The sequence below is a fragment of the Spinacia oleracea genome, chromosome 1 (genome assembly GCF_020520425.1).
Source record: "Spinacia oleracea cultivar Varoflay chromosome 1, BTI_SOV_V1, whole genome shotgun sequence".
In the NCBI taxonomy this organism is placed as follows: domain Eukaryota; kingdom Viridiplantae; phylum Streptophyta; class Magnoliopsida; order Caryophyllales; family Amaranthaceae; genus Spinacia; species Spinacia oleracea.
This window is the reverse complement of record NC_079487.1, coordinates 97717407-97725883: the sequence shown is the minus strand read 5'-3', so window position 1 is coordinate 97725883 and position 8477 is coordinate 97717407. Positions and strand designations below refer to the sequence as shown.

At 36.5% G+C, this 8477-nt stretch overlaps 1 long non-coding RNA gene across 1 annotated transcript; it reads left to right on the top strand.

Moving 5' to 3' along the window:
• The first annotated feature begins 4752 nt into the window (after window positions 1-4752).
• LOC110778916 (uncharacterized) lies at window positions 4753-8104 on the top strand. The gene is made up of 3 exons (XR_008926070.1): window positions 4753-5117; window positions 5235-5353; window positions 7904-8104. It is a non-coding gene; the product is annotated as an uncharacterized lncRNA (long non-coding RNA).
• Window positions 8105-8477: the final 373 nt, after the last annotated feature.

Here is an 8477-nt window from a genome sequence, read left to right as displayed (position 1 = left end):
ATCAAACACGAAAGACTCCATTGGAGATATTCGACCCATGTGAATAAATCTAAGTAAAGAATGTTTGAACTATGTATAAGCATTTACTGAGTTAAACATCAAAGAATCTAATGAGATTCTTCACCTATATTATATGTCAATGAATTTAGCTGGATTTAGTATCTGCTGAAACTATATGAGCTAAAGTTACATGAATAGAATTCAATTGGGAGTTATTCTGCAAAAGAATTTATCATGTATAATATAATATGAGGATCACCAAAAACGTATCGTATGACTTTAGGCATGACGAACATATACCAATCTCTATTGATCTAAGTGAAGATCAACTAGATTGAGATCAAGAAAAACTTATGGTACTTGAAAAGGTACATAGGAATAATTCTTGATTCAAGGAAATAAAGATATGCTAAATAGTTGATGCTACACGCATAAACACTTGCAAAAGATCAAGCAAGATCCCTTTGGAGTTAACCATTGACAAGGACGAGCTAAAAGAGCATCGTGTTTTGAAATGGCAACATGGATTGGAGACCATGAGTTGTTGCGTGGGAAATTAAAATAATAATTTCTATGTTCTAAGATACAGCTGGAAAGTCTTCCACATATCTATGAACTGCTTGGATAAGTAAATCCAAACAAATCATCACTAGGAACCTAAACAGTTGAAGTAAAAGTAATTATTGCCTAAGAAGCAATAAAACAGGGTTTTTTATGTTAAAGAGTTCTTCACTGAACTTGAGTAGATCACATGTCTTCTGGCTTGATGGTTCTTCATTGCAAAATGCGTAGAACCACTCTTGAAGCAAGAAAGATGCCTGTTGACTTGATGGTTCTTCATTGAAAAATGTGTAGAACCACTGATGTAGCAAGAAAGACTAGATCAACAAAATAAACATACTCAAAAGATCTTATCATCTATCTCGAAGAACATTCGATGAAAAGGATATTAAGATTGGCAAAGCATGATAACTAAACCTATGCAACAAGTGAGAAGCAACACTCACATTGTAGCACTGGAAATCAAGCATAGCTTTGAATTCCAGGAACTGTTTTAAAGATGGGTTTGAGGCCCATGGTTATAAAACACTGGGGTTGAAACATTTATCATATATGAAATGTATTTTTCATATTCCATTTAATCTTGGTTTAGTATTAAATGATGAGTCCCTTCAATTTGACGATATATTCAAGATAGACTGTCAGGACCAGTCCTGTGACTAAGAAATGTCTATCAAGTGAACTTGAATGTCAAAGGTTGAAAATGGTCCCTGGTCGGAGTTTTCTATAAAATTGGACGCATAGAAAACGTTAGACGACTGGAATGCAAGATGACTAGTAGTTCTGTTTCTTGAACTATGTGGACATGGCAATGTCATAATCATTTGCATAGATACTTACTTTGGGAAGACTAGTATCGGACAGACCTATGAAACTTTACTGTAAGAGATGAAAATCTGTCATAAGTAAATTTCATTAAAATTATTAGACACTAAATCCTCAATACCTGAGTGATTAGAGATTACTTGTTTGAGAACTGGTTGCTTTGACGTTGACCAACCGTCGCACCGTAAAAGGAGGCTATAAAGGCAACGCTCAGGTAATCACCTATCATACGAAGTCTAATCTCAAGATCACAGGATTGGGATTGTCCTCCCATAAATCGGGATGAGATGCTTAAAAGTTGTACAAGGCCACTCGGAGAGCTAGAAACTGTAAAATGCATGGCCGTGCTCGGATGAATCATAGGCTATGATTATCTGTTTATTTGATCAGTTGAACTCTGAAACCGAGAAACACCTCTGGACATAATAAGGATGACAACTCTTACCTTATGTTCAAGAGCAAGCATCAAGCGACAAAGGAATTAGGAAATGCACACTTGTCCCTAAGGACAAGTGGGAGACTGAAGGAAATAATTCCCTTGGTCCAAGTATGCATATAATATTAATTCTAATAAATGCGGTTCAGTATTAATTAACAAGTTAATAATTCAGTGAGATCAAGTGAGCTGAATGCCTAGCTAGAGGCCGCTTCAGTTCAAGTGGAATTAATGATATTAATCCACAGCTTACTCTTGACTGAACCCGTAGGGTCACACAAATAGTACGTAAACGGATCAAGTATTTAATGGCATTAAATACTCCATCTATGGATATTCGGAATCGACGGATCTTGGTTTCAGTGGGAGCTAAGATCGTCACAAGCAAGAAATGAATACTCCGGAAACGATGATATTACCGGAAACGGAAATATGGATCGTATCGGAAATATAAATATTATCCAAGTCGTAGATGTTGCCGGAAACGGAAACATGGTACGTATCGGAAAATATTAATGGAAATGGAAATATTCCCGGAATCGAAAATATTGCCGGAAACGGAAATATTGTCTGAATCGGAAATATTATCGGAATCGGAAAATAATTCCGGAAACGGAAATATTAAATATTTGTTCGAAACGGAAATTAATTCCGGAATCGGAAATATTAAATATTGTTCGTATCGGAAATGAATTCCGGAATGGGGAAATTAATCGGAAGCGTATCGTACGAATTAGCATCGGACGAGGCCTGCCAGACGAAGGCCCAGCACGAAGCCGGGCCATCGCCCAGCAAGCCAGCGCACCACAACGCACCAGCCAAGGCTGCGCCAAGCCCACCGCAAGGCAGGCCCAGCGCGCGCCAAGGCTGCGGCAGCGTGTGGGCCTCGTGGCAATGGGCTGCGAGTGCTCGCGGGCTGCTCGCGCGCTCATGGCGCCCCTCGTGGGCTGTTGTGCGTGCGTGTGTGTGAATGTGTTCATATACGAATCCTAAAGCTATCAGGATTCGATATATGATTAAATTCCTAATCCTAAAAGGATAAATTAATTAAATAAGAGTTCTACTAGGATTCTAGTTTAATTAATTCGTATCCTAGTAGGATTCCAGTTCCTTTTCCATACCTCTATAAATAGGTGCCTAGGGTCATAATTTATAGAGAAAATTGAAGTATTATAAAGGTAAGATTTTGAAAAAAATTCAGCCATACACTTGCACCTAATAGCCGAAATTCCTAAGCTACCTTAAGGGCGACTCTAGTTGGTCAAGCTTAAGGCGGATCCGGACGTGTTGTTGACTATCTGAAGGAAATAATGCCCTTGGTCCAAGTATGCATTCAATGATAAGTCTAATAAATGCGGTTCAGTATTAATTAACAAGTTAATAATTCAGTGAGATCAAGTGCGCTGAATGCCTAGCTAGAGGCCGCTTCAGTTCAAGTGGAATTAATGATATTAATCCACAACTTACTCTTGACTGAACCCGTAGGGTCACACAAATAGTACGTAAACGGATCAAGTATTTAATGGCATTAAATACTCTATCTATGGATATTCGGAATCGACGGATCTTGGTTTCAGTGGGAGCTAAGATCGTCACAAGCAAGAAATGAATACTCCGGAAACGATGATATTGTCGGAAACGGAAATATGGATCGTATCGGAAATATAAATATTATCCTAGTCGTAGATGTTGCCGGAAACGGAAACATGGTACGTATCGGAAAATATTATAGGAAATGGAAATATTGCCGGAATCGGAAATATTGCCGGAAACGGAAATATTGTCAGAATCGGAAATATTATCGGAATCGGAAAATAGTTCCGGAAACGGAAATATTAAATATTTGTTCGAAACGGAAATTAATTCCGGAATCGGAAATATTAAATATTGTTCGTATCGGAAATGAATTCCGGAACCGGGAATTTAATCGGAAGCGTATCGTACGAATAAGCATCGGACGAGGCCTGCCGGACGAAGGCCCAGCACGAAGCCAGGCCATCGCCCAGCAAGCAAGACGCGCGCCAACGCCCAGCCCAAGGCAGCGCCAGGCCCACCGCAAGGCAGGCCCAGCGCGCCAAGGCAAGACTGCCCAGCGTGGGCTGCGTGGGCTGAGCGCACGCGTGCGGGCGCCCTCATGGCTCCGTGCGTGTGTGTGTTTGTGTCCATGCACAATTCCTAAATCTATTAGGTTTTGGTGTATGATTAAATTCCTATTCCTATTAGGTTTATTTAATTAATTAGAGTCCTTGTAGGATTCTAAGTTTAATTAAATCGTATCCTACTAGGATTCCAATTCCCTTTCCAAACCTCTATAAATAAGGGTCTAGGGTCATAATTTATACGCACGATTAAAGTATTCAAAGGGTAAGTTTTTGAAAGAAAATTCAGCCACACTCTTGCACAATAATAGCCGAAAATTCCTAGCACCTTAAGGGCGATTCTAGTTGGTCAATCTTGAGGCGGATCCGGACGTACTGTGGACTATCTACGGAGGGACGACACTTGGAGTCCTAAAGACTTGTTCGGTTCGGGCGCAGCTAGGGAAGGCACGCTACAAAGTGTATGCATCTATACTATGCTAAATGATTATGTGTAAATAATATGCTTTCCTGGCTTTATGGTTTTTCCGCATGATTTATGTATTGTCATATGTATCATAACCTAACACTATCTACGGAGGGACGACACTTGGAGTCCTAAAGACTTGTTCTTGTTCGGTTCGGGCGCAGCTAGGGAGGGCACGCAACAAAGTGTATGCATCTAAACTATGCTAAATGATTATGTGTAAATAATATGTTTTCTTGGGTTTATGGTTTTTCCGCATGATTTATGTTTTGTCATATGAATCATAACCTTACACACCCCCCCTACCGTTTTCTGATATAAATGCCTCCTCTATCGTTAAGTTCTTGAGTATAAAGTCACATTTTTCTCGTTGTTGCTATTCTCATACTTTTTTCTCATCTGCTAGGTGTTTAACTGTGACTTTGAAAGAAGGAACGTTGTGTTTTTAATAAGAATTGTAAATAGCCAGTTGACCTTTGCTATTGATTTTCAAGTCCGACTATTCTGTTTTTTCAAGAAAATGCTGGAAACATCCTTCTACTTTTATCTCATTCAACCACTTTCATGTGACGGATGAAACTTGGCTTTGCGGCTTGTATCTCTTTGATTCTGTTATTATTGTTTGAAGACCTTAACTTTCTTTTGCTAAGATATTTCTCATCGCCTTGAAATGGTCTGAGTTATAATAGAGAAGTTGCAATGCAATGTTTTTTATGTGTTCTTACAGAGGGTATGTTTCTTTTGCTGCTAAGGGATTCTCTTATCCTTGTTATATGTAGTGTCTGCTACATATACGTTCGTACTAGACTACCAACCAAAGAACTGATGTTTGTATCTTCTATTCTAGTTATGGTGCAAGTGATGTATATCCTTCTCAGCATGGAATCATTAAGGACACTCAGGTTTGGTTCTTCATTGGGCACCCATTGTTTATGCAGCTGCAATATCTGGTCAAAGTGTTGACAAGTAAGAACTATCCCAGTGGTTTCGTTTCATTATTTGAACACTTAAGAAAATTGATTAGTCATCAACATATCTTGAATCAAAATCTCATAATTAGTTTATATGCATATATGTGAGATAGATAAGCTATTGCATAATGGATGATTTACTGATTTCCTACAAATAGTTTTCTTTGTTTTACACTCTAAAAGAATTAATTTATTTGCAACTGAAAGGGTCAAGGACTCATGATGCTTGAAGAAATGCTAATCTATTTTTAGTATCATTAAATTAGGGGCTAAAATGTCTGATATTTCCGTTTGAGAAAATTGGGTATTGAAGTCCTTTCTTGAAACTTGAAAGCATAAACACTCTGTCCTCCATTTTTTTTTTGGTTGTAATTTGAATTTATCCAATGTTGTTATGACATATCCTCACCACTGGGGGTTGGAGTCATGTAGAGCTTTGGCATGTGGTATAAAAACTGTGTTTTTCCATGAAAACTTATGACTTCAAACTAATGCAAAGTATTATTAAGGTTGTTTTTGGTGGAGAGTGGTCTGGTTAGTTTATTTGTATGAAATTAATGGGAATTTTACTTTAATGCTTTAGTTATCAGTAAAAAACTTAGTATTCTGACTAAATAGCCATTTTTTCGCTCCCAACTCTCAAATAATGAACCAAAATAGGAATTCTAAACCCTTTCCATGTTTAATACACTTAGTATTAGGTTGTCAATCCTTATTCTCATCCACGTTGGTTAATTTATTCACATTTAAGGCTAGTTGGATCGTATATGTCATATTTTGACTAAAATAGCCGTTTTTGCTCTCATCTCTCAACTAATGAACCAAAATAGGAATTCTAAACCCTTTTAATGTTTAATACACTTAGTATTAGGTTGCCAATCCTCATTCTCATCTACTTTGGTCAATTTATGCACATCTAAGGCTCGTTTTGGGCGTTATAGGACATATGTACCTATATCGAGCAAAATGAGCCTTAGATGTGCAAAAAGAACTTGAAATGAATCTTATTAACCTCTAACTAAGCATATGAAACATAAAAAAGGTTTAGAAAGTGTCCTTAGGTTCATTTGTTGATATTTGGGATCGAAAATGCCATTTTTGGCTAAATATGACCTATATCGGGCCAAATGAGCCTTAGATGTGCATAAAGAACTTGTAATGAATCTTAGTAACCTCTAACTTATCATATAAAACATAAAAAAGATTTAGAAAGTTTCCTTAGGTTCATTTGTTGATATTTGGAATCGAACATGCCATTTTTGGCCAAATATGACCTATATCGAGCCAAATGAGCCTTAGATGTGCATAAAGAACTTGAAATGAGTTTCATAAACATATAACTAATCATATAAATCATGAAAAACGTTTAGAATATGGAATAGGTTCGTTTGTTGGTAGTTGGGATCGAAAATGCCATTTTTGGCCATAAATGACCTACATCGACCCAAATGACCCATAGGCATGCATAATGAACTTGAAATAAGTCTTATAATCATATAACTAATCATATGTATCATGAAAAACATTTAGAATATGGAAATAGGTTCGTTTGTTGATAATTGGGATCGAAAATGCCATTTTTGGCAATAAATGACCTATATCGACCCAAATGACCCTTAGGCGTGCATAACGAACTTGAAATGAGTCTTATAAACATATAACTAATCATATGAATCATGAAAAACGGTTAGAATGTGGAAAGAGGTTCGTTTGTTGGTAGTTGGGATCGAAAATTTCATTTTTGGCCATAAATGACCTATAACGACCCAAATGACCCATAGGCGTGCATAACGAACTTAAAATGAGTCTTATAAACATATAACTAATCATATGAATCATGAAAAAGGTTTAGAATGTGGATATAGGTTCGTTTGTTAGTAATTGGGATCGAAAATGCCATTTTTGGCCATATATGACCTATATCGACCCAAATGACCCTTAGGCTTGCATAACGAACTTGAAATGAGTTTCATAAACATATAACTAATCATATGAATCATTGAAAAGGGTTAGAATGTGGAAATAGGTTTGTTTGTTGGTAGTTGGTATCGAAAATGACATTTTTGGCCATAAATGGCCTATATCGACCCAAATGACCCTTAGGCTTGCATAACAAACTTGAAATGAGTTTTATAAACATATAACTAATCATATGAATCATGAAAAAGGGTTAGAATGTGGAAATAGGTTCGTTTGTTGGTAGTTGGGATCGAAAATGCCATTTTTGGCCATAAATGACCTATATCGACCCAAATGACCCATAAGCATGCATAACTAACTTGAAATGGGTCTTATAAACATATAACTAATCATATGAATCGTGAAAAAGATTTAGAAAGTGTACTTAGGATCATTTGTTGATATTTGAGATCGAAAATGCCATTTTTGGCCAAATATGATCTATATCGAGCTAAGTGAGCCTTAGATGTGCATAAAGAACTTGAAATGAATCTTAGTACACTCAGAATTGAAAGTTGTTTTTGCGATCAATATAATTTCTGTTTTCGCATATGAAACTTAATTTAATTTATTGATTTGCATGTAGGTTGTTCTTTTAAAGGTTTTCACAACTCCAAGGGAGGGGCACTTTACCAAAGAGGAGTTGGATGAAGTTCGAGACAATTGGGCTACTTATTTCAACGATTGTGAACTACCCTCAGTGTAATAAATAGAGCAGGCTTGTAGTTATCCGTGACTCTTACATTATTTTGTTATTTATCGATTTAATTAATTACATTTGAATTAATTCGGTAATATTATTGGAAATTTGAAATTTATATCATTTTTGAGGAATGTCAAGCTGATGCTTGGTGAAACAATATTCTATAAATTATAATGCAGAATTTTATATTGCAAAATATCAGGAATTATATTGCAGATTTTTTTTTTAAAAAAAAAAAAAAAAAAAAAAAAAAAAAAAAAAAAAAAAAAAAAACCCTCAAAAGTTGCCCTTGTTTGCAACAAGAGCAACTTATGTGAAGCTTATAAGTTGCCCTTGTTTCAAACAAGGGCAACTTATGTGAAGCTTATAAGTTGCCCTTGTACGCATGTACGCAACAAGGGCAACTTATAAGTTTCACATAAGTTGCCCTTGTTAAGGGCAACTTTTGATAATTTCC